Here is a 27,993-nt window from a genome sequence, read left to right as displayed (position 1 = left end):
AACTCCACAGCATTATCAGGATACCAAGAAATAATAATAAGCAGAGAAATCAGTGAAGAACAATTTCTGAGTGCATTCAGTAGGTGTGTCTAATTGCCCACACAACAGGATAAAAGTGTTTCCCTTCTACACATTTTTGAGATTATACATTGTAATATTTATATCAGCCTTTTTTTTACATTTGTGATTGCAGGCTTCCAGAAATAGTCATTCAACAAGGAATATTATTAAACATTTAATTTTTTCTTTTTCACTTGCACAATAATATTCTTCCCAAAGAGGGAATTCTCTTTCTTCTCTGATACAGTGTTGCTAATAATTATTTTCTTTCCTTTTCAGAGCTGCAGACTCATTATAAAAATGTGAGTAGCTAGCACTTAGACTTCTAAATGAAAGCCACATTAGATCTATGAACCCTGAACTCCTGTGCACTCTTAGCATTGTTAATCTACAAAGAAACTGTCTTATGGTGTTGGTAGGGATATCCACAAAGCTTCTTTGTGCCACTACAGAACCCATTTTATACATAATTACATGTTATGAGAGACAGAGAACATGAAATGATTGTAGAGGACAGGCCATCCAATATTTGTAAATTCTGAAAGAGCAAGCGATAAAATTTTGTCCAGTAAATTCTAATGGCTTAAATGCCAATAATAATAAGTGCTTCTTCCTGTGATCAATAAAGATTGACAGCAAGAATAAACTAAACCAATACATAAGTGAAAGAAAGGAAAATTGTCACCATGAACTATACTGGTGAAGTTGAGAGTAAACCTGTTATCTTCTAGGTGCTTAGGCAAAAAAAAAAAATCACCAAGTGAAACTGGGAGACAAGAATTTTACAGGGCATTGTGCCAGAATACTGGTTGTTTCTGCAGAATTTACACTATCTTGGCAGAGAAGAAGATATTAAGTGGGGAGTGTAGGGACCCAGCCTTTAAGCAACTAAACCAAATTAAGACCAATATAAGATTTTTCATTGAGATTTCTTTTCCATTTAGAGGAAGTAAACAAAATCTGTCTTGTATTCAAGTGTAACAGATAAAATCACTGTTTTTTACAAGCATTTCATTCTGTCAAGTGCATACAATTATTTCCCTCTCTGATACTGTGGAAAAGACACTTATAATGAATCCCTAGAATATTTCAGTCAAATTATCACCTAGGGATTACATGAAACTACATGTTATCCAGATTAAGTTAATGCATTGCACTGGATAGAAATATACCATGGATAATTTGATGCTCATTGAAGAATTTTATTTCAAGCCAAGTAGGTGAGACAGAAATGCTTTTTGCACTCTGGAAGGACTGAGCAAAAGGTCTCATGATGAACAGGTTGAAGTAACAAGGCAGTGCAGTGCTGCTGATCACTCAAAGGATTCTTCTTGGGTGGATCCCTCATCCTGTTACAAACTTGTTCTTTTCTGTTAAAGGGCAGGCATCGTAAGGTTCATGCAGCTATCTCAGAGCACGGTCAGAGAGCATGAACTCCCTCCCATCAGCCATTGCAGTGGCGGAGGTGTAGCTGCCCTAAATAATTTCAAGGGGAAAAAAAGTTAACTTGTCATTTATGAATTCAGTAATGTTATATACAATAATTAACAGACCTCCTTCCATAGAATTTATGCTTTTCCCCCCTCCAAAAAAAACAACCAACCAAAAGCAAACCCTATGTTATGATAATTCCTGGCTATTCTGACAAAAGAAATCATTTAAATACTTTGTGGAAATCAATGAAAATGTATAATACTAAAATCTCACTACTGCATTTCCACAAGATACTTTTGGCCTATTCATTGTCAGCACTCCATGCAGCTCAATCTTTCCCTAGCCAATGCAGTGGTGAGTGCACATGTAATGGCTGTGCTACTGAAGCCTGTCGATTAGAATTTATCTGAGCAGTCCAAACAAATGCAGAGCAGAGAACATTTTTTCTGCTGAGCTACACAGGAACACTGCAGCTCCACTTAGTTCTTCCTGCTGATTGCTGCATAAATACTAACCAGCTGGAGAGCAAACTACGTTCCTCAAGGACAGACAGCAGAGACCTGCACCTATGGTGTGTGGATGTCTGAAATAAAGGATCACTCTCGCAAGCACTCTTTTGAACACAGTGCCCTGCTGCTTAGGGAAAGAGTATGCTGGTTCCTGACTTTTCCTCAGTAAAGGAACAGTTCAGCACAGGATTGGGATTTTTGGTCCAAAGAGTTTCAGAGTTCTCCAATCCCAGTGCATTCATGTAGTCTCTTCTGGTTCCCAGACTGGCTCTGGTCACAGAGATGCAGTATCTATCAATAATAAGACAGAAAAAATTTTACTGCCTACATTTTTCAGAGGAAAGGACAAAATTAGGCTTTTGAATGCACTCATTAGGATAAGATTGGCTCCTTACCTACCACTACCTCAAGGGCTGATTTGTGCATAAGCACTTGTAGAGTAAATGGTTAATACTTCTGCAGATGGTTCTAAAATCATAGTAGAAAACAAAAAAGGAAGTAAAACCAAACTGATGGTGACTTGAGATGTGAAAGCAATCAGTTAATCAGAGGATGAGCACAGTATAGAGCCAGATAAGTAAACTAGATGGAGCAAAAGCATAGAGAGAAAATAAAGAATATAAATTAGCAGTCTGACCCAGTGGATGGAAAAATCACAAAGTATTGTGACTATGCTAGTGAATAGTCATGCAATTTTAAGGCTGCTCTCTAATACACAAGTGCACAGGGATAGAATTCAAGTAGTGACATTCTTCTGTTTCAGAAATTACGGTTTTTAATTTTCATGTTTTTTTAATGTGGCAGGATTTCTTTGGAGATTTTGTATATAATTTATATGAGTCTCAGTAACTTATCAATTTATAATCTTGGTGCAGAGAGTTCAGAATAATAAAATGCAAATCACTTCCAAACTAGTGCCACTGTCATTCAGCCATTTTTCTTCCAAATCCCTCCTCAAACATCATTTCTCACATAAAAATTATATATTCTAACTTATTCAACTCTTTCTTTCAAAGAATGACTTGGCTACCTCTAACAGAATGAGGCCTTTATGACCCTACTGTTCTTTGTCTTGAAAATGGCAATATGCAGTCATTAAAGTCTTTAAAATTTGATGCAAATATATCTGCAATTGTTATTCAATCAGATGAAATTTTAACAGAGTATGAATCTGGATCTTGGCTAGCTGATTTTAACAGTTCTGAATTTTCAGATCCATTCATGATAATTCATAACTTCAAAATAATCTATTATTATATAGCTTAATAATTTTTAGTGAAAGCACCTGAGCCTGGAAAATTCATCTGGAAATATTACCAAAGAAAAAAATCCAGTATATCCTGGTGTCTTCCTGGCACATTAAATTCTGTGCAGGTCCAAAGATGCCCAAAGGTACAGCAATGACATTTTAATCCCAAGATGAAGGATCATATAATAAGGTCCCCAAATAATAAGGAATTAAAAAATAAAGCAACCCCAAACAAACTGCTATAAACATAAAATGTTAGACTTTATGTTTAAGGTTGGAACATTTGAGTGATGTCTTGGCTTCCATCAGTTTGCCTGTTTCAACTTGGAAACTTCTCTTAAGAGTTGAACAAGCAATAACTTTTATGAAGGGAAATGTAGGCATAAAATCAGTTGCAAGCATGACTTCGAGACTCAGCACATTCCCCTTCTCACAAAACGCTGCACCCTTGCAGCAAGCCATAGAGTCTAGACGGTAATCCCCAGCTCTTAGCAATATTTTTTCACAACAAGAGGCATTCAGCATTCAGTCAGAAAGTGTCTATTTTAGATTAGAAAAGAGCAAAAATAAAAGTTAAGCTTAGTTGTGTTTCTCTCTCCTGTAATGATTTCTTGATAATAAAATTGAATCAAAATCCTGCAGACATTATGAAGTCTTAATATTAAATGGACGAACCTCTAGTGATCTCTGAATGCTGTAGCAAAAAAATACTAAATTGTAGATCCAGAAGACAATAGGGTCTAATAGAGGTGACTCTAGAATGTAGTCCAATTTTCTCTCCTTTCTTGCAGGGAGTGTCAGGAATTAAAAAAAGAAAAAAAAACTAAATTGACCAATGCTCTAAAAATATATAATAGCAATTAGTGGAAGGACTATAATTAAGATTTTTTATTGCAATGCCTTTGTGTCATAAGACATTAATATGACAATCCCATCATTATATTAAATCATAAGACATTAATATGATAATCCCATCATTATATTAAAGTTTTTGTTTGCAGTAATATAACTTGCAGAAGCACTATCATGTGGCTACTTTCTTTAATTTCTTTTATCTGTATTATAACACTGCTTTTATTCATAGTGAAAGGGACCATATAATTTGAAGAGTCCTTGACGTGCTCATAGAAACAGAAAGATGTGTTCAGAAGCAGTCTCACTGATTCACTGGCCACTCAAGACCGAAATAATTAGCCAATTGAAATATATTTTACAGTTTTATCTAGAGGAGATATTTCTTCTATATTAACATTTACTTGGCCTCTCTTACAAAGATGAGAACTATTTGGAGAGAACTGAATTGAGGGAACCAAACATGATCAGAGGTTAATGAACCCATGATCTGCAGTGAAGAAGAGAGAAAGCAAATCATAAGGTAGCTTCATATATTTCTATTCTTTCAGCTGTTATGCTGATCATCTGGACTATTTGAATTCCCTCTCTGGTAAGGGGCTAGTTACAACATGCTTTTAACAATCCTCATTACTGGATTTCTCAAAAAGACATTATCAGGCTTAACATAAAATTGTGCGTAATATTGTAAGTATTACATACCTGCCCTTATGTAAACAGGAATTTGGGGGTACTTAAAATATGTTCTCAAAGGTCTAGCAAAGTAACACAGATCTTCTGTATTCACTGAATCATTGATAAAGCCCTCTAATATTTTCATCAAGTTCAACATTCTTAACTATTCTGCAGCATGGACAATTGATGAATTTCAAAATACTTCAAATATAATTAAGCAATACAGCATCCCATGAGTAAAGGAATGTATCTCTCTCTCTCTTTCATAGATAAGAAAGATCACATGGATTGATTAAGAAGAAATCCTACAAGAAAATACCAGGTTGGTTTCTATTATCTTGGTAAATAGTAAAACAAGAGAGGGGGTTGTTACAGAGATACTTTAAGAAATTAAGGAAGATGAAAACGCACACTAAAAGTCATATATGATATTCATAGCAGAAGTAGGACAATTTTTTTTTTTAAAAAAGGCCTTTTTTTCCTAAGGTTGGGGGTAATAAGTCAGCTTTTATTTAGCAACATACTTTGGAAAATGCTTCTCTAGAATAAAGGATTTGTGTGGTAACAACATACTAATCTGGTGGATAAATATATTACTTAAACTGCAATATTTTTAAAAAGTATAAAACTCCAAATACAAATGCTGAATCTAGTGCTGTAAAGAGAGAACCACAAAAGTCAAAGACAAAATGAGAAAAAGATATTTTCAAACTTCAACACCCTGAAAAAACCAAAGTCACTATTCCTCCAAATATATCTGTATACATACATGTATGTTTATGCATGTTCCTCCAAATATATGTTTTATCTTCACTGTGGTAAAGCTAATGACTAAAATGTCACACCTTCTAGCACAACAACATGGATTTGGGATATGACAAAAGACTATAGCAATCTTCTCCATTGCTTCACAGTGTGTGCAGTAAACTATCCACAGTGATACCCACTGCGGATAAAAACAAACGTACCCGACACTTTTCAGATATGCAGTGGAGTAAATAAGTCAGTGTGTAGTAAGTGGAAAGTAATGCCAAAGAGCACTGCAGAGCTTGTGTTTCCCTCATCTCCTACTTCCCCTTCCCTTTAACACTGGCTGAGATTCACTTCTTCCCTGTCAGCTCTGCACAGCCCTTGGGTGTTGTACTGATCCTTGTAAATTCTCTCATAATTTGGAGCCTTGAATAAATACGTGGAACAGCCTCTGGCATACAGTCATTTTTATTTGCTTGTTTATTTATTTATTGGTAGTAATATAAATAACCTCCTCTCAATCACCATGCAGACTCAGTGAAGCACAACCAATGCTCCATTTATATTCAGTGGGAAAATAGGTGACAAATGTGTATGAATAAAGCAGAAAAAAACTCTTTGATTCCTCATGATCTTATTATGAAAAAAACAAAAAATATGAACTCGACCAAGGAAAATGTGAGACAGGGAAATTTCATTACAGTGATGTGGGTATCTTTGTTATATTGCATTCCTTGTATAGAAGCATTTCTACTCAGTCACACACTATTTTAAGAATCTGCTACATTAATGGTACCATTTCCTTTCCCTTAGTTTTTAGAAGTTTCATAAAAGTCTTTACTTATGATTCTTTTCCTTTTGACTCTAGAGTTTTATTGTGAATTTCACAGGGAATCCTTAGTCAGGAATAATAATTATTTTAATAAATATTTACTAAAATACCGCATTTGATTCTTTTGTAGCATCAGTCCAAAACACTTCCATGCTGCAAATTGAATGAATGTTCTGTTGCTAGTGCTGGTTGTTATAATAGCTCTTCCACAAAAATGCATGCCAGTGGTTTCTTCCTCTGCTCAAAGAGTCAAAAAATATTCTCTCCTCTTGTTTCTCCATTCCTGAGTCAAAATTCTGAGGAGGTTCATTCTGCAGTTAACTTTGTCAAATCACTTCTAACAAGACTGGGCACAACTTCCTACTCATTAGTACAGATGCAACCAATCATTAATTTTACCATTGAATTTGGAGCAAATGTACACTTATTTCCAAAAATAATAATGAATTTCAAGGGCTCATAGTACAGAGGTAGTACAGCCAGTTCCAAAATAGGATCATAACTTACTCGAGAATTTTCATACTTAATGACCTACTGAGATGTGCATGTTGTGCTTCCTTTCATTCATACATGTGGTCATGAATAAAAGGCAATGCCCTCATATCGGTGTAGTTTTTTCACATTCCTTCAGAGGAATTTCTGTCTGGTGTACTGTATTTCTATTTTCTTTTTTCATACCTGTCAAGTAGTATATTCTAAAGCGTCACCACAGAACTAATAGGAGCTTTGTAGCATGAACTCACAGACACCATTTGAAAACATCTAGTCCCAGACTAGACAGATATTGACTGAATCACGTTAGTTCAAAATTGAGAAAACTTTAAATAACCCTTACAAGTAAAATCAAGCAATCTCTCAAATCTGTCCATACATCAGCCAATCTCCTAACATTCAGGAGGAAACTATGGACTAAGGGAAAAATTAACTCTAGACTTTTCACAGGCAGAAGCTGACCACCTTACCACCAAAAGACTTTGAAGTGAGATCTTTACAGAGTTGTATTTCTAGTGGAGCCTCTATCCTGGAAGCTGTACAGTTAGAGAGGCTCTTATACCTTACAATTTACTTTTATTCTTGTCCTCCCAGTTGCTGCTACTGACACAGACTGAAGAAAATTTTTTTTGTCTACAGTAATTTCATAATAAATGCATTATAGGAGACACAGGCTTGTATCAAGTTTTACACCATATTTTGTATTCTTTTTTTAACTACGTTTTTCAGTTCCATCAGAGCTCCACCTCTTTTTTCCTATTTTTCTCTCCCTGTGCATTCCTATGTGGCACACATTTCATGTAAAGAATAGTGGAACACTGATGTTCCTGTGAGGATGAAGCAACAGTGGATAATATTCTGCACAGTGTGTATTTTCTGTTAACAGTTTGAGAACTAAACATAAAGTTCTCTAAATTCAGCAGCTCCTTATAGCACATAGAGTTAAAGGCTCTGTGCATCTGCAATGTCAGTGATGAACTAAGATCCATGAATGCTTTCTTTGTGCTAGTCATAAATCTGCTACATAAGCTGCTGCAAAGCTCAATTAAGACAGAATATTCTTTTAAGACCTGAAACTTGTCCATCCTTCCCCTCCCCCAATTTTAATCTGACAAGAAACCCATAAGTTTTATGATATACATCTGAGATCATTGAGTGATTACTGCCACCTAGTTAATTCTCAAAGCAATGAATTACATACAATTAGTATAAATGCAGGGCCAAGCCCTCAGTTGATGTATCTCACAGGAGATAATAAAAAATGTTTAGAACATCCAGTCACTTTTCCCCTAGGAAAAAATTGCTTTCTGACACACATTTTTTTGTGTTTATCTAATTTTCTTTTACAGGCCCCAGAAGGCATATTGACAGGGAGGGTTTTCCCTCCAATCAACATATGCTTCTGCCTAGGATGCACTCCCATGTATGCTGAGCTTTCCCTCTGTATTGCAGCACTTTACAAAGCATTTTGCCTCCCTGTTATGTGCAGTCTTTGAATTCATGAAGAAAGGAAAAAGCCCTCTGTTGCATGCTGAGGATAGGGACAGATTGTACCAGCATGCCCCTCATGCCAAAGGAAATCATAAGGGGTAAGACAATGATATCTCATGATTACAGTGTGGTTGCTCTGTGACTTTATCCTTCTGGTAAGAGTAAAAGCAAAACTTTGTCATTAGTGTCACATCCCACCACTCATAACTTACTTTTAATACTCACGTTTCTTTCTACCCCAGTTTTTAACAACTGCAGTGCACGTATCCTTCTGAGAAGCCACAGTAGTAAGAGGAGAGAGCAAGCCTGTGATGCCTCTCTCAACTTTGTGAGGTCTTCAATGACAGTAAACTGAAATTCCATGCAAAGTGATCAGTCCATGAACTCTGCTTCTCTCTGTCTCAGCAGTGTAGCGCAAGGCATCTCAAAGGGACCAAGTATTATTTGGCCAAGGTCCTAAACTTCTAAAGAGTACTTCGAACACAGAGCATAACTGGGGAGGAACAAGCTCTTTCCCACCAGAATTCAGCTTGTTTGGAACAGTGCCTCTTTTATCCCATTAAAAATAAATAAATTATTCAGACTATCTGCCTTGCCCCCAGATCTTTTAGTCATGCCAAAAACTGCTTGTGTGCAGTCCTAGACTACTTTGTCAGTCCTAGAAAGGAGAGAAAGCTCTCAGAAGGAGTGATGAGAACTCAGTATGTTAATTGCCTTTTTGAATGGAGAAAAATGTAGCAAAAAAATGCTTATAAAAAGAGAACAATGAAAAATTACTTGCTTTGTCTAAATGCTTCCAGTTGTTGATAAATGCTCACTGTTTAGAGACTCACCAATTTTTTTTTTAGCCTGCAGCTGCAGAGCCAGTGCTCCTCGTTCCTTGCCATGACTGTTGATCTGACTGTCTGCCAGACAATCACCAATTCCTGCTCTGCTGTCTGCTTCAGCTATTTTTTTAAGGGCATTTTTTCTCCTTTTCTTGAACCTGATGATCTCACACCGGAAATTCAGCTTTTTTTTTCCCAAAGAAGAGGGTCTTTTGTAATGGCAACAGAGCACTCTTACAATCAGCTGGGAGTTTTCCTTACTTAAGCAAGAAAAAAAATAAGGTCAAGAATTGACAGAGTTCCAGCAGTGCTTAAACTCTAGCAGCACAAAAAAGCTATTTAAGGAGCAACAAAAAACTAAAGACACATTTACTCTGAGGTAATGGTGACATAATTTTTTGGAGAATAATTCACAGTTATTTTAACCTATTTTTTCTTGCTGTATTCGGGACCAAAATGTGAATAGGATATAGATGTAAACTTTACATGGAGACAGTGTGTCTCACAAATCACTGTAGAAATGTTCAGCACAAAAATGTCTATTTACCTTGACAATAAAGGCCAGTTTGATAGTTTATTTTCTTTATTCCTACAATGAGCCCATTGAAAAACCTTCATCATTTTTATCCTGCTTCAATGCCTTACAGTTTTCTATCCCTTGTAAAGGAAATAAAGTTACTGAAGGCAATTTGGAGACTCTGAATGAGATCTTGTTTTGAAGTTTCATAATGATTTCATGAATTTATTTTGTACTGCAAATTACAGTCTCTTGATTGCTAACATGAGACTTTCAGGTTTTTATTAGCATGTCTGTGGCCAAGAGACTGGTCAAATTTACTTTAGCCTCGATTCAAGTTTCAGCAGTGCCCTTACTTTTTAAGTAAAAGATCCCTTTGTGATCAGAATATCTTTACCTTGCTAATCTAATTCTGTACTCCCATTTTTCATTTCCCAGTTGACTGCTCCATGTCCTCCTGCACAGATATTCTTGGAGAGGAGCTAGTGCATATAATATTGTGGGAAAGCAAACCTGCCTTTCACCACCATTTTGCCCTTTAGAAAGCCTTTTCAATGCAGTTCCTAGAAACCAAGGGTTGCATAAAGCAGTGGAAATGGTCCAGTTTCTTCAGTCTGCCACTCCCTGTGGAGTTGTATGCCTGAAAGACTATGTGACCCTTTTCCCAGATGTCGCAGACAAAAGGTAAACCAGGGCTTCCAAACTCCTGTACCAGAATTTCTTAATTACCATTTTGCCCCATTTGTTGTTAGAGTGATCTCAAATTATCCTACATGGAAGGCAGAATATGCAAATGAAGCTCAAATTTACCTCAGGGATCTTTAACTTTTGGAAAACTTTTTGTATCATCTAATTCACTTATAGAGATGATAAAGATACAAGGTGGAGGACTGTGAGGGAGGGAGAGGGAGATGGTGGAGATGGAGAGAGAGATGGATATAGTTGGATATAGATGGATATCTGTAGACATATAGATCTTCTACACTTAGTGGAGCAGAGCTGTTCACAAACTGAGAACATTTCACTGCATTTGAATACCTACTATCAAATGTGATGAATGGTCCCCTGCTGGCTTCTGTATCCTTAGGGATCATAGTGTCAGACAGAATTATTCACTTTAGTTGCCTGACATATGGACAGAGAAAACTGGGTGACAGGTATCACAAGATCCTGCACGTGGACAGTTGTTACAGAGCAAAGATACTGGGGTTAATTTGCTGTTAAGTAAGAAAGCAGCTTTTGTGAGCCCATCACCTGTGCAAGCTTTGCAGTTCCTGCCAGGACCTGCTCAGCAAGTGAGGACATAAGGACAGGAGCCTTAGGGAGCTGGGGGCAGGAGCGTTCAAGAAGGTTTGTTGCAATATGGAGGGTAAAGAAACATCAATTGAACATGGCTTTAGATGAGATAGAGCTCTTATATCACTATTAAAAACTTTCCATTGGAGAGCCTGGGCAGCTCAGTTCTTCAATGGTGAAACCATTTAAATTGTAAAGAAAGGTTTGTCAATAATGAAACTCTGCTCCTCAGGTTCAGGATCAGCTGCTGATTATACATGTCAGATTCCACTACTTATTCCAGAATTTTTTCTTTAGAGTCTTCCTGCCTTGTCTCCACCTTTGAAGGATATAGTGTACATGAACAGAAATGTCTCTCTTCCACTCTTCTTCTTTCCTTCTTTTCACATGAAAATAAATGAAGCCTTGAATGGAGAAACATCTGCATTACCCTTCAAAAACATCAAAAATATCAGACAGATTTTCAGTGAATGTAGCACTTTATGACAATTGTCATAATTGGCAGCATCTCTGCCTCTTTAAAAGAAACACAACGACTCCAGACATTCTCAGTTACAGCAGACTACTCTGATTTGAATTGTAACAGTTGCAAGCACCGACTGGGTAGATCATCTTGTCCTTTTTGCTGATACATTATTGTTCCCTCTGATATTTTCCTTGGTGTTTCATCCAGACTAATTTTGCTGCTCTTCTAGACAGAATATTTCGTTAGCAAATAGGACTATTGTTAGTAAATATGACATTTACTCCCCATTCCCCTTTGTTCTGTGGAATCCTGTTTTTTTCAAAAGCAGTTATATTTCTCAATACCACCTTCATTAAGTGTTCCTTCCTTCTCAGGAAACCAACAGCATTTTGCATGTTCTTTGGAACTTGAGACAAATAATTGTCGGTTTGGCAAATTTGGGCTAGAACTGTCATGCAACGTTCTTGTAAAGGTTCAGGCTTGAACACCATCCCCTCATCATGTCAAATATTATCCCTCATTATTTCAGCACTTTTCGTCTTGAGATAAATTCCAGACGTTCAAGAAAAAAATAAAAGTGAAAGAACTGAAGAAAATATTCGGTCCATAATTTGGCAAAATTTCACATTTATTTTTAAATTAATAAGCAGAAAACTGAGATGAAAGTTCTTGGTTATTTAATGATACAATTAGGACATTGGCTCTAAAAAATAACATTATTAAGTTCTCTCATTTTTTTTCAATAATCATTAGTTAATTACACTTCAGTGCTTTGTATAATCTAGTAGCTGAATTTGAATCAGCCCAGATATTTGTCAGAAAAACCAAGGCCACATTGATCTTCCAGAGCATGAAGATGAAACCAAAGTCTTCCATGAGAACAATAACCACCACCCATTTATGATTCACATTTGCAAAATGAAACTAAGAAACAAATTGTGAAAATGCAAAAATAAACCAAGATCTGCTACATTTATTTTCTCCTATTTTTTCCTAAAGAAACAATATTGATGTGATTTGTGTTGTTTGTGCAGATATCTGTCCAACTGTCTCCCATGTGTACAAGTTTGAAAACAAACCAGTGGGAGGCACCAAGTCAGAATAACAATTTAATGGAAATTAAAGAAAAGGAAAAAAAAAGTAAAAGAAAACACTGGTTCAAACTGACAGAGTCAAGGTACAACCTGACACCCTGTTAGGCAGGGTGGTGGTAGCAGTCTGGTGGAATGGTGGCTGCAGTCCTCTGAAGCAGTGATCCTGTAGTAAAAGAGTCAGCTGACATTGCTCATAGGCTCATTAACAGAAGATACTCCGGAGGGAGTTACCTCTGAGTCATGCGGCAGGACAATGATGGGCCATTAACAGCAAGATAGTCTGGGGGGAGGAGGCAAGGAAACACTGCCCCACCTGATTTCAACAGCTCCTGAGGATGGTAATAGAATACACTGCAACCCAGGACACCATGACTTTGGAAGCCACTGGACAATTTTAGTCAAGTTTGACAGAGGGATAAAGGTAACAAAGTCACTTCAACAAATTTTGTGGAAATTGTTAACTAAGCATGGGAAATAAAGACCAATTTCAGCTCTTACTGAGAAAAGGTAAATTCAGCTTGCTTATCACACTTTTTTTTTGCCACCAACCAGCTGTTTAATCAGCTAATGCACAGCTTAGATGAGCCTGGAGAAAGAGGAGCTAAGAAAGGATAATATAGGAACATAATAGGATTTTGAGTAGTTCAGTGCCAGTACAGAAATTTAAAGCATACAGGTCAATAGGAAACCACAGTTCTTTAGGTTGACTTCTTACACAACAATTTATTTCTCCCTAAATCAGCAAGTCACTTAATCTTTTGTTGTTGCTCCCTGTTTTCTCTTTCATTTACAAATGCATTCCCCTAATAAAGCAGAGAGAGGTGGACATCAGAGTCCAGAAACCTACCTAATAAATACCTAAGACCTCTATGAATGTGAACTTTGATCTAGCCAGCTGATAACTGCCCTTAGCGTGTTTTTTTTTATTTTCACTGCTTCAAATACTACATAATCGAGGTTTGAGCATTAAGCAGACGAATTGTTCTTTTTTACATTTAGAGTAAGTAGCAATTAGGCAAAAATGCATGCATGATTTGCTAATGGTAATCCTACAGATGCTAATTTAATTTGCATTCTATTAGTTCATTTTAATAATTTTATGCTATTCTTATGATGGAAAATATGAAAAGAAGTCTGTAAGAAAGAAGACTGGCTATCTTATTCCTGTCTTGTGCCACTGGTTTGTTTCGTAATCATGAACAACTTGTTTTACCTTTGTTTCCCTTTCTAATCTTTGTCAATCTTGTTTGCTTATGAAAGTTGCTAAAAAAAGTAATGTTTCACTAAAGATTTGGATCCAATATAACTGAAAGAATAGGACTTTTGTTTCTGTTGTAATGCTGTTTATGGTATCTTTGTTGCTATTATTACACAACTAATGCAATTACTGTAAAGAATCTCCTACAGCTCTATCTTGCTACCTTGGCAATGTATATACAGGTAATTCCCTTCTGACAAAAAATTACCATTGAGTTCTGCCTCAACTGTCTTTCATATCACAGAAAGACAGTGACAAAGTTTGGTGTCTTTTTATATAGATGAAAGACCCTATCATTTTAGATTTTTTTTTATATCGGGAAGCTTGCCCTTCTTGACAAAGCTTTCCAAGATTGAAAATCTATGATTAGACTTATATAGGATCTAAGTAACTCTAAAAATCATACAAACTACTGAAACATGTTAAGTTCTGATTTGTAACTGATACAAGTGATTATAAGCTGCAAAATAATTCATTGTAAAAATTTGTTAAAAATCAGTCATCCCAGTCACTGGTCTTGAATGTCTTACTACTTAATTGTAACTTTTTTTACCAATTTTGCTCCATCAATATTATTAAAGATATAATTATACCCAGTAGCTGAAAATATCACAACTGTCTAAGACATCAAACACAAATGTTCCTTTAAAACAAAACACTTCATAATTTTGGATTAATATCCCTGTTGCACAAAGAATGTAGATAAGCATATTGAACTGGTTGGTAAATAATCTTCAACTAAGGTTTTTGTTTGTTCGTAAGTTTGTTTTATTATGTGGGTTTCAAAGATCCAAACTAAACCTAAGTACAACGTTGCTGAAGTGAATTAGACACTTTGCACGATTTTCTAAGACATTTTAGATATGATCCACAAAGGGACTTTGTGCACCCTGCTAGGACTTCAGAGCATATCCCCAGATTTTAAATCCACAGACCACTGGTCAGGTGTTGTTAAACTTGGAAGGCATTTAATTTTCACAGCTGTTTAAATGCCAGGTGTTGTCTCATTCCCATTCTGCCTAGGTCCCTGACACAGGCCAAGTGATACCAAACTTTTTCCTGTCCACAAAAAAACGTGAGAAAAGAGAAGCAGCATCTTTCCAAACTGAGCTGCCAGCGGACTTGCAGTGACCTGACAAGAGTTCAGCCACCTTTAACCTCTGTTACATCGTGCCCAAGCATGGTGTTTAGACACAGGTGTTCTTGTTAACATGGCTACCCCAAAAGATGTACATTTTTGAAAATCACACTGCTCTCTATGGTAAGCAGATACATCAAGGTGTCTTTGAAAATCCTTCCCTGTGAGCTCACTCTCTACCCCTTCTCTCCTTCTTGTTCTCTCAGTTATGATACTTTTTTTCTACTTTTTTTCCTTTGTTGCAGCCATTTGGCAATTTTCTTTCCCTTATTTCAGAGGCCTTTCCAGATCTACCAACGCATCCTGTTAGCTAAGGAGTGAAACAATATCCAGACATTCATTGCCATCAAAGATGAAGTGAAGTACCCACTTAGTGGTGTTCTTTTAGGCTTCACTATCAAAACTAAAGGTAATTAGTCCTTGATCTAAAATGGCGTGATACCATTAACTTCAATGAAGTTTTATATCTTTACACCAGCTGAAAACATACTTCAAATTTCAATGGCTTGTTACCAGGACCTGTGACACAAAGGCATATTTTAGATTTAGGATTTTAAATTAACACTTTTTTTTTAAGGCAGCTGATCAGTGATTTGCAACAATAGCATTAATTGGTCTCATTCTTTTCACTTATGTAAGTACCAAACAATTTGTATTATTGATCTAGGAAGTGTTATGGTGATTTCTTCAGTGATTTGTTAGATTACATGCTCCAGTGGCTGTCTATTCCAGTGATTATTGGTAGCACAGCCTTTTTCCTCAATGTTCATTTCATAGTAGAATGACTACAGTTATTATCACAATTATTATTGTGAGCATCAGATTGGTTAACAGGTTCTATAAACACAATTCAAAGAAATTTTTCAAATGAGGCAACATAAAATCACACTTTTTCTATATTAACTACTCTTATGTTTTATTAGTTGTACTCTCATTCATTCTCTTTCATGAAGAGGAAAAAAAAGGATCCTGCACACTGATGACTTAAGAGGACATATATGATGGTGAAGAAATCCCATGCTGGGGTCACACCGCCTGTCAGACTCACCTCCAGAGGCTTTCTCATGACACAGGGTAGGATGGGTGCAGTTACATCCTTCTCACTGCTGGTTTTCTCATCTGATAGAGCACTGGACTTTGAAAAACATAATGTTAGCCCAAACGAAAGAAAGAAATTAGTGATTACAGTACTATCCTTTAAGGTGGGGTAAGGGTTAAGAGTAGGTTACTTACTGTAGCATGACACTGACCAGGAAACGGATTCTTTCATTAGTAAGAAACTAAAGAAAAATTTATTTTGTGTATGCATTTTAAAGATTGTGGCCCTAGTAGCAAAAGAACCACAGAAGATTTTTAATGCTTTTGCTTTGTCTGTTCATCTTCCCCCAAGCCATGAGAATTCTGATACATCTGCAGTATCTTTTCATGGCTGGTTTTACTCTGAGCTTCCAGGTCTGTGGGAAATTTAATAAACTGTTTTGTGTATGTTTATATTTTGAAATGTGCCTAACTAACAATGACATCCATGCAATTTAGGAATGTAGTAACTTCTTTGCTGCATTGATTTTGAAGGTCAAATTGCCACTGGAGCCAGTTGGAACTATTCTGATTCAGCTTGAGTTTTAGGGTTGTGTACAGATCAGGTTTTATTTTATCTGATCCAATTCACCTGCTATCCCTGCTGAAGATACAATTTCAGGAAGACAGGACTGTGTCTTTACAGATCAGAGACAGCCAGAAGAAAATCAGAGAACCAGGGAATGGAAAGTACAAGAAAGAGTAGACTCTTCTTGCTGACACAATTAAATAGAAGACAGTTATTGAACCATTTAAAGTATCTCACCTCTCTGCAAGAAAAAGCCATAAATAATGTAAGGAAAAGGACTACTTTTCTTCACAGAGCCTGCACAATGGTAAGTGTTGAAAATCACATGCACAAGTCCCCATCTGTGAATGAAGGTTTAGTTAGATGTTAAGTTCATGAACAATTAGCAAAAAAAAAAAGAAAAAATTAAAAAGTGAAAGAAAAAAAAACAAAAATAGTAAACAAAGCTCTTGTCCCTATGGGTTTATTTAAACACAGGAGACAATACTGACAGCTTTAGTATTTTTCAACTAAATATTAATGACAGAATTTTGTATTAATGTGTTGGAGTTTAAAATCCAGTTCCCAATATTTTCAATTCCTCTGAACAGTACTCTTTCCAAGCTGTAGTGGCATATGGTTAGTGTAAGCCAGAACTGGATGGCTGGTTCTGTGAAGTTCTTCTACACAGCCATTTTTCATCAAAACTTTCAAAAATGTCTTTTGAAAACACATCCAGAACAATACATACTTGAAAATAAGTTTATGCAAAAAAAGAGTTTTTAAGGTTTATGTTAGAGAGTTGGATATATTACCCCAAAAATTTGTTTTCTAGGGTGATGATGCTAACTAAGCTCACTCCTTCCTGCAACCATCATTTTCCATTTCAGATCTGGCAATGTAGGAGACAGGTCACCCACTCAACCAGTAAACTGAATCAAATGGCAAATACTGTTCTGTATTTTGGACAGCATGAAGATTTCTGCAGCAGAGAGTAGTTATGGGTACAGGACATCAAAGAGAAGCTCTCCTGGTTTTCCTATAACTTAACTTCCTACCTTCACAGCTTCCTACTCCTTAGATGCACAGCCCTGAGGAGCGGCTGAGTCTCTAGGAATTCTAGCAGAATTAGCTGATGTTACTAATAGCTCAGTGACATCAGGATTTTATGTCTTATAATCATGCATTATCCAAAGCCCATCAAAATGGCATTTCTAACCTATTTACAACTTAAAATGGGCAAATTTGTCCATCACCCTGATCACCACTCCACAACATAAATACTAGGAGAATATGTTGGTGCCTGTCCACTGCATCCTAGAAGAGTACTGAAGACAACATGAGTGGATTTCTGTGCATGAAGTGTATGTCTCTTCAGTCATGGTGAGGCCCCTCTGATCCTCATCACCCACATGTTTTTATTCACTCTGTGATCCAAAAATTCCAGATCCCAAACTCAAATCACCTCACAGACTTCTGTGGACAGCTTTCAGATAGAAAAGGGAAAAAAGAATAATAAGAGCAGTTGTTTTTATTAGAATCTGCTACACACAGACAGAAAAGCAGGATCTGTGAGGCCTGTGGTTGCTCCCTGAAATTTGGGTGCCTTTATTATGGGAAGAGGCTAATTACAAGCTGCTGACTGGCTGAGTGTTGGCAGATGATGCTTGTGATGAAAAGAAAGCTCAAAACCCAAGAAGTGAGATGACTGTATTAGCTCAGAAAATGGGGAATCTTCCAAAGATGCTGGCAAAGGGGCACCTGACCTTGCAGACACCTACTACATCCATCCTGTAAGTCTGCCTTCAGCCAGTATAGCAAGTCCATCACCACAAATTTGCTAGTATTTGCAACATCCATTGACCTTCCCCAGCACCATGAGAGTCCTCAGAACAGAATTTATCCAGGATCTTTATAATCTCCTAACCTTTCAAGTCCATAAGAGACCTATTAAGCCACTCTGTGTACATTCCTGAATTTCCCCCTAGCACCATGGAGTGGATGATGCTACAGTACACAACAGTAAGCATGACACTGGAGTTCAAAGAGCTATTGACATCTGTAATACTCACAGTGGCACTGTTAGTGAATCCCTTCACTATGGTGTCATATTTTAAAGCTTTCTAACTTTTTTTTCCACTCTGTGAAGTGCTTCCGCAAAACTGATGTATGATCTTGGGAAAACAGAAACTCAATCTGCACTGAGTTACACCATCAAGACAATGAAATCACTGTAAAAACAGAATACTGTTTTTTTAGTACTACCTCTGCTGGATTTTACTTGTAAAAATATTTTCCACGGGATACCTAATGGTTTCACCTGACAACAGTAATTTTTAAAAGGCTGAACTGTATTAAAAGACCTCATGTCTCTCACTAATATACTTCTTGTATGTTTTATACCTGCCTCCACACAGTCAGTGGCTTCTGTGTTGAAAAGCATTTTAAGAACATTTAAAGAAACACTGTCAGCATTTCTGATATTTTCAAAGCCATTTGAATAATTGAAACAACCTACCAAATATTTAATTTATTCTAAGTATCCTTCTGAGTCTTAAAAAAATCAGAACTATAAAAAGGATACTTATTATTGAGATCCCCTTGCTCTCCAGATGACCCCCCAGCTCGTTTCCCACACTAACTTTCATCACTTTGTTTTGTCTTTCCAAGCCCAGTTCCTGTTCTTTCCTAGCATATCTCAAGGATATATATCTTATGACTGAAGGATGGAGAGATTGATGCTGCTTTTCATAGACAGGGGGGAAAAAGCCAGCACCATGCAAAGGGCTACAGGGCTTTTAGCTCCAATAAGATTTATTGTCAGAAGCTCTGTTAGAGATCAGACAAGCCTTGAAATGAAGCAGAAAGTCTTGAGAAACAAGTATAGGGCCTGTTCTGTATAGGGCCTAGAAATGGAAGAACATTGCCAAGAACCTCTACTCTGAAAAAAAGTTCTTTGCTTATGTGTGAGAACTGATTTGTGAACAGTTTGAAATTACAACTGGGTTTTATGAACTGGCTGACTCTTTTCTAATACACAACAGGTTTAGCGTATTCTTGTCTCCTATCTTCTGTCTGAGGAACTGGAGGGTCACACTTATGTGTCCGGAAGAAAGAGCTGCATATATGCTAGATGTCTGGTTGATACAGTGGCTGTGGTTTGTGGTCTAACAGTATGAAGGTGGTGAAATTAAGAAAATTATTAGATGGGACTGGAGTGCACTCTCTTTGACAAAGAGAGGTGAAGAGTTCAGGGGCTTATTAGTGGGGTCCTGCCAGAGGGATATCATTCAGAGAGAGTATGCAGGTGAGAAAAAGACCATCCTGAGATTAGAAGGAGTTCTGCCTTCCTCCAGCAGGCAAAAGAGTGCTCCTACTCTATCTGCAATAACCCAGTGACCAAAGCACTAGAGCAAGGATTTCTAGGAAGCCAGAGTGGAAAGAGTGTTGTCTTAGTGTGCAAGGGAAAGACAACTGAATATGAAAACCACAGAAATTAAAGTGGCCACCTAAAAATGAACACAATCAGCTATAGCTAACAAGGGAAGACTACAAACTCAGGGTAGAGAAGAGAGAAACTGCAATCTTCCTTCAAGAATTACTTGTGGAAATTGCTAAATTTGATGAATTGGGAAGACAGCAAAATGTGTTCCTTTCCTTTGAAGGCACAGAATTGTTGACACCTCAGTGTCAGGGACAGCACTTTCTTGCTGAGCCAAGTCTCTATTCCATCTGACCAGATGCAAAAAAGGCAGCAACAAATGTTGCTGCATTGAATCAGTCCCAAAGGACATCAAAGCCCAAGCACTGAGACCAAGGGAAAGCAATGAGTCCAACTGTCTGACCTTGCAGGCAATTTACCAAATCAGAAGCTATAAACAGGCTAATTCTGATAAAATCGCGTGCATAAACATATCCTCCCAAGCAGCTGACACACATCCCTCACTGATGTTTTTGTTCATCTCAGATGTTATTCACACAGTGCAATTTGATACCTGTTTGGGCAAGCAGCCGGCATAAAGCCAGTAGTCAGGGAAAAAAAGGACTCAGTATAATGTACAATTAATGTATACGCTGGGCAGTTATGTAATTTGAAGTATACATCTGCCTGTGTCTATTTGTAAGGTGTTTTCTTTAACTCTGTTACAATATCTATTAAGAGCAATGTACTTGATTACTGTGAAGTAAATGTGATAAGTACTGTGATAAGTGTGAGATTCACCCATTCACAGGTCAAAATAAACAACAGTAATTTTATAGCCTGACCTCTTGTATGTTCACAGAAATGGAAGAATCAGGGACAATAAGAGCTGTTCTTGGCCCAGGTCAGACAGTACTTTCTAGTTCTGTTACTGGCCTTACCCTGGCATCCCTGCTCTTTTCCACTTAGTTATTTTATCCCCATTTTGAGCTTTATCACCTGTGTAAAAATAAAATAACCTGGCATAGAAGTCACAAAGAGAGAGCCAACATGATTGTTAAGGGTGAGGGTGTAAAAGGGCAGTGTAAGCAGTAGGGATACTAAAGAAAAGAACTCACTGGGACTTCAGTACCTTAAATAAACAACCTATGTTATTATTGTCTCCCTTCATCCCTGCAGTTCTTTACCACAATGTTGATGACTGCTGCCACACCTGAGGAAGTATCAGTGATGATTTATCTTTCACAATTTAGATATTTGTAGCTAAATAAATTTAACTTTATTATTTTCAGAGCTAAGTCCCTCTTCTTGGAAGAATACCCCTGTCTTCGGTAAAACTACTCTCACTATAACCTTCCCTTAAGACTGTTTTTGAGCTAATATTAAGTCCATTTCACCCTTTAGCATACCACACAAAGAGACAGAAGAAATGTTCACTCCAATTCAAGAAATTGAAGAATTCTGAAATCTAACCTGCAAACAACCTTTCCACTTTCACAGCTAAATGTTACAACTACCCTTTATTTCTTGACAGCCTGCATTCTTGGGTCCCAGGTGTAAATACTCTGGAAATCTGAAATACAAGGCTTTCAACTGTATGCTGAAAGCTGTAAATATCAGGCACAATTTCCTTTTATTTTAATGAGTGTGTTGTCATGGAAACTTTGCAATGGACTCTGGGCTTCATACTCAAAACTCTTGAGGTTTCTGGCAGTTCCCTGATGGGTCCTGTCAACTGCTCTTTCACAGGAAGTGATAATAAAAATTCACTTTCCTGTTCAGTGAACCTTGAATGAACTGAAGGAGAACAACCTCAAATCCACTTGCTTCCTCTCACTCCGAATTTCATATGCATGACTGATAGTATGCTACTTAACCCTTTCAGTAAGTTTGTAAACAGCTGGGATAAGTAACAGTTAAAACTCTCTCTCGTTTCATGACCTTGAAATTAATTCTATTTTTACATGAAACAAGTCTTAAACCTGACTTCGTAAACATTTATAAATGCTGACCTCTAAGTGAAGGTGGAGAGTAAAAACAAAAAAGCCTCAACAGTTTTAAGCAGAATACTTTTTTCTTTCCAGATTTATTTTCTGTTTTAGAACATTTTAAAGTAATGGCATAATGAGGATAATATCCTGTTTTCTGATTTTTAATATATTTTACTCTGTAAATGTCTTATACAGGTATGTCACATTAGTGAGTGAAAGACAATAAAAACCCTTAAGCATCATTTTCCAGTCCACAATTATGTATTTTTCAGCAAGGTTCCTACATTCACAAAGTTCTCCTGCTGTAAAATACCTTACCATTATGAAACTACCATTTGAGAACTATTCCCTCAAGACTTCTGCTTTTGCTGCTGAGGGAAGATTCCAGAAACCTGTCCTGAACATGATCATCAAAATGCCTGCAGTTAATCAGGCATTTATGCTTCTATGCTGCTGTTGATCCATTTGCTCTTGGTTTTCATATTTCCCAATTTCACAGCTGTCACATTTCAATGCATTGACTGTATATTAAACTAACTTGTGCCTCCCATGGCTGACTTTAGGTGCATCTGCAAGGCAAAGAACTGCTTGAAGCAGGTGATACTAGGTGTTGGCTTGCATTATTGAGTTTCAGTAACAACTTCGGGAAAATATTGCAATTCTAGCATCTCTGGCATATGTCCAGCCTCCCTGGAAGGTGAGTGACACCAACACATAGCACATTAGCTGCTGTGCCCTCATTGTCAGGTCTCCACTTCAGTGTACAGTCAGTTTCTTAGGTTAAGAAATCATTAATCTTTTTACCCGAATGTTGGTTTCATTGAGAGGAACCTCAAAAACATGCCAGCAAGTAAACAAAATCCCCCAGCAGTTCTAGCTGCCTGTCCACCAATATAATAAACAGGACAGAAAGTAGAATTGTTCACTCATTTCTGTAAATTCTACAAAATACTACTTAATTCTGCTGGGAAGTTTTATGTGATTAAAAAATTTAGAAACCACTGCTTCAACCATTTAGAAGGGATCAGATGACAAAAGGAGGAAGGAAAATGAAGAGGTATTAGTTGTCACTGACAACTCATAAGCAGTGCTTACTGGTCATGTTCATATAGGTAGAACATTAAATGGGCTCAGATCTAGTGCTGGTTTTTCTTGTTCATTTACATAAGAAATCAGGATGACCACATCTGTACACACTTATACGAAGTACATGTAAAATGGAAAAAAAAACCATATACACATTATTTTAAGGAATTTCATTTTCAGACAGATATAGCAGATTTGCAACCTGAAACATTGCTGATCAAGAGGAAGAAATAAAGTAGTGACACAAAATTATGAGTTACAGAAAGCTGATGTGGAGGTGCAACAGAAGCCTCTAGTCTTGGTGAAGCCCACTGGAGGATTGAATACCAACAGAAAAAGATCTGGTAGAGAGAAGCTTAGTTAAGATTCCATCAATAGAAAGATGAAAGAAATATTTAAAATTAATAGTTCACCAGTAGATGTGTGCATTTTTCTCTATGCAAATTTTAAGTACCAAGATTGCCTGCAATTCCAAAAGGTGTTTGCTAGATAACCCATCACTATTATTCTTGAAGGCAGATTCAGAGGAAATACTAGGGGTTTGTGTGGGCAGCAATGACTACATGAATTGGTCTCTCCTGATGTTAAATTCCAAGGAAGTAATTATGATTGTGTGAATGGCAAAATCTCCAAATCCCTTCTCCAATCCACAGCACCAACACGGAGATAAAAATTCATGCTGAACTGGCCAATAAACTGCTGGATTAAGGTTCACCATTATCACTTCCTTTGAGCAAGTGTGATTTTGCAGCAGGTGCTTTTGTCTTTAGTATTGTCTCAAATATATTAATGCCTAATTGATTTCAGTCCAGACACAGTCACAGCCGACAGAATTGTTTCTCTAGATGGGTGTAGACCTTTCCTAGGTCAATAGCAAACACTAACTCAATGCCTCACTTTGTCTAGGAAGAGTATGATATTGCCCTAAAAACACCTAACTAGAAAATACACAAAAGCACAAAAAGAAATTCAACCACAAAATTCACATGATAAATATGCACACAGTTTAACATTTCTGCTTAGGATTTCCATACTGACCACTAGCAGAAATTCTTTTCACTTAGAAAAACTATTCAAACAATGATCAGCTGCACTGAATGAATAATTTCTGGTTTCAGATACTCTCTTTCTAGAACACTACCATTTTAAAGCTTGTGTTTGCCATTTGACAGTGCAGCCCTTTCTTCATGCGAAACTTCTTTGAGATGGAGGAAGAATTTGCATTTTGCCTTTACACATTTTGAGTATTTCCACTGACTTCAACTGGCCTTGAAATCAATGGAGCTGTCACATACATAAGTCATCACAGTGTCAGCCAGACCTTTAAACAGCAACCACCATGTCTAGCTACGTCTGCAGAAGAATTCAGTCATTTACATATGGCACTTTTGAACCCACAGATGCCATACTCTCATCAGAGGCTTGAAGAAGGGTGGGAAGAGAAAGTAAACCATCATATATGTCAGACTGGCCCACTATGAAATTTAGCCTGCTTTCTGTTTCTTCTAATGAACAGCATTATAATGAAGTTATTAGTAAGCTTAAAGATGGTTCAAATTAGTATCAGTCTTGTAATAAAACAGCATAGAAGATATAGAAAACATGGACCCTTACTTCTTTGTGATCATACATCTCAGACACTTGTCCTTCGAAGTGTTTATATGGTAGTTTCACAATGTCATCAGGATTCTGCCACATGCGTGAAAATAAAACAATTGTTACGGCAACATGCTGAGACAGTATTTATAGTGTTTCACACAAACAAACAGGTTAACAAACAATAGGAAGAAAACGGACATTAAATTACCTGAAATCAACTGAAGAGAAAAGCCAAACATATAACGGAGGGGAAAATTATGCCACTAAAATTTGCTCATGATATGTTTCTCTGCCAGTTATTACTTAAGTGGCTCTATTTTCTGCATAAATATATGCAATATGCATTGTTTAAAAATTGTTTCAAACATCCGGTTTTATTTTCAATATTTACAGAGAGAGACTGAGAGAAGAATGGGTGGCTAAATTCATATAAGGCAAGACAAAGCTATTTCGTTATGGTAAAGGGCATCATAACAGTAACACATAAAAACCAAGACAGACAGGTAGAAGAATAGTTATAAAAATCATTCTGACACTAGTTAACATCACTCTGAAGAATTATGCAATTAAGCCTTGCAAAATAAAGGGAAAATATATTTATGTTCATTCACACACAAGTGTTTTGAGCAAATGAAAAGTAAAAAAACCCTCAGCAATTAGCAGGGTGATTAGAATATTATAAACTGGTGGCTATACCACCTACTAGATGAATTCCTTATCTCGTTAGTTAGGTGATAGAAGGGAATAAAAACCTATTTTGCCACACACATGTAATCTGATTACATGGAATTAGTATGGCATATTCTGGACAAGGATTTTACATTACTGAAATCTGAAAAAGAATTCAAAAAGCTATCTAATTGGAAAACACATTATATAAAATTTGGATGCTTTGAAATAGGGATGGATAACTTGGATATGATCCAATATAAATTCTGAGCCTGGGGTTTTACGTTTTGAAATCTACATCATCATCTTTTAAACAAACAAAAATAGACAGAAAACAGCAGAAATGATGCATGCATATGTCCACTGGCCATACAAGTTATATATCTTGCGGTAGTTTTTAGGCAAACACAAATAACTTTAGTTAAATGAAGAAGTTTTGCTTTTTACAGCTATACAGAAATTTAGAAAGATGGTATCAGATCTTGAATTCTTTATATATGCATTTTAAGCTACATTTATTCAATGCTGCCACATTTACTGCACTTAGAATTTACACTGCATGATGCTGTTTGGCGTGGAGGAATACCCTTGGTGCAGGAACTCCTGTGTGCAGCTGCAGTGAGAGATGCAGGCTGAGCTCTGGGGGCAGAAGCCTAGGCCTGAGCACAGGCTTTCTCACCCTTGCACTGTAAGGGTATAAAAGCCCATGGAGGTTCCTTTGTTCAGGGCCCCTTCTCAAAGTCACCCAGCTCAAGCTGTTATTTTGTTATTTAGTTATTGCACAATGACTAAATCGTTTTAGATTCAATCATCTGAGACTCTGCTCTGGGAAACCTAGGGTGGAGCCAGTAAGGAGACCTGGTCTGAGTATGTATGGGGTGTGTAGGTGCAAAGGGGGTTTGATCCCATACTACTGCCTTGAAGCAGTGCAAGAGTGACTACCAGAGTGGATGATTGGACAGGGAAGGTTCCTTTACATTAGAAGAATAGATCTCAGGATCCTTTATATGACCTGAATGATTTAAACAACACATATGAATGGAAGACCTGTGCTGCCACTTTTGGTTGTCACGACTGGACACAAATGTATCGCATTCAGGCACTGCAGCTCATCTAAGATAGTAATTTAAACACAAATTCCCCTCCCAGGAATTGAGGCAAATCTTGATCTTAAATGTTTGTACTTGACAGTTGGCCTGATGCTGGCTAATAACTAACTTTAACTAAAACTCACACTACTTTAACACTGCCAGTTTTGTATAACCAGATTGGAAGAGCAAGAAGTTCCCTGTGTGCATCCCTGTCCCAGCTTCTTGTGTGTGTGCCCTCACACCATTTCCAGGCACAGCTGAGCTGACACAATTCTTTGTGGGGCTTCACTGTCACCAAGATCACTGAACTCACCTGGTTTGAAAATAAAATGGTTTTTTATTATAATACCCCTTGGGGTATCTTTGACCTGCATCGCTTCATTGTTTCAGTCAAGACCCCAACGTCATGAAAGCTCATGTTAGCACAGCAGAGATGAAGAGGCTGGAAATGCATTAAACTGCTGTCGTCATGGAAGCTGACATACTGTGAAACTACAATTTGAGGAGATCAGCATAGGGTATTTTCCCATATGAAACTGATATTGTACCACATTAAATATTCTGAATCTCCAGCAAAACTACATTTTTTGCCATTGTAGCCAATGGGAACCAGATTTGCACTGCCCATAGCAAACAACTGGTAATAAACTGCAAAACAAAAAGCCCCTAATTTTAAAAAGTTAAGTGAAATACATTGAAGATCCCTTCTTACAGGGAAAAAAAAATGTTTAATATAAATTTTAATTTTTTCCAGGATTTCTTTTAAAAACTTCTAATTCAAATCATTAGCATATGACTGAAAGTGTCAATCATCCTATAGATTTCTTTATACCGATGGGGATCAAAAAGTATACCAAGCATTGCAGAAAGTAAACATGAATTTAATCCTAATTTAGGGTCCTTAATTCTCATTTAAGGTGTTTTACTATATTCTATAAGACTAATGGAAAAATCTGACCTGGGAATCGACTAAAAAGTCAGGAAAGATAAGGATATACTTAAGGCTGGTCAGAATGCTTGTTTCAAATGTCTTGTCAAACCAGCATGATTTCTCAGCTGTTCATTGTGAAGTGCCTGACGAAGGTTTTTTCCATTCAGTTTTTTATTTCCATCTGCCTCTGCATTGCATAACATAAGCTGTCAGGAGTATTGGGGTTTAACTCTGTACTGCATAACACACTTTTCCTTTAGAAAAAAAGGTCTATACTAAATAAGCAAGATGTACATTGAACAGATTATGAATTGGCCATGGGCAGCTTTCAGTGTGGGAACTCAGTTTAATGGTGATCAGTACTCTACATTATTGAGCACCTCTGTCATTGATCAGGAATTAAACATAGTATTGATTCCAGTGTATTTTGCAAAGTCATTCAGAAAGAATGGATAATTAGTGGACCAAGACAATCACAAAAAGCTTTCCTGCATTGCTTAGTAAATTCACAGAATTAATTTAAACACCACTGAACGCGAAGTAAAAAATCTAGAAAGATGCAGACTATACTTACAGAATGATGGACTATATCCTGGAAAGCTGAGATTCGGCTGGGAAGTGCTGGATGAGAAATTTGATATTCATTCTCAGTGGTTTGCATAACAGTCTACTGCAATGGC

General features: G+C 37.0%; 1 long non-coding RNA gene across 3 annotated transcripts; it reads right to left on the bottom strand.

Annotated features, from left to right (window-relative positions):
• Window positions 1-24: 24 nt before the first annotated feature.
• LOC125324338 lies at window positions 25-27,993 on the bottom strand. 3 transcript variants are annotated; one of them, XR_007202938.1, is made up of 7 exons: window positions 27,888-27,993; window positions 24,638-24,712; window positions 16,784-16,887; window positions 15,989-16,075; window positions 9,178-9,431; window positions 8,557-8,767; window positions 25-1,536 (listed from the first exon to the last, which is right to left on the bottom strand). It is a non-coding gene; the product is annotated as an uncharacterized LOC125324338 (long non-coding RNA). The 3 variants fall into 3 exon arrangements; XR_007202937.1 differs by having other exon boundaries at window positions 8,570-8,767; XR_007202939.1 differs by lacking the exon at window positions 16,784-16,887 and having other exon boundaries at window positions 8,570-8,767.

Source organism: Corvus hawaiiensis, chromosome 4 (assembly GCF_020740725.1).
Source record: "Corvus hawaiiensis isolate bCorHaw1 chromosome 4, bCorHaw1.pri.cur, whole genome shotgun sequence".
Classification (NCBI taxonomy): Eukaryota; Metazoa; Chordata; class Aves; order Passeriformes; family Corvidae; genus Corvus; species Corvus hawaiiensis.
Note: the sequence above shows the minus strand (reverse complement) of the source record. Positions and strands in the feature narration are given on the sequence as shown.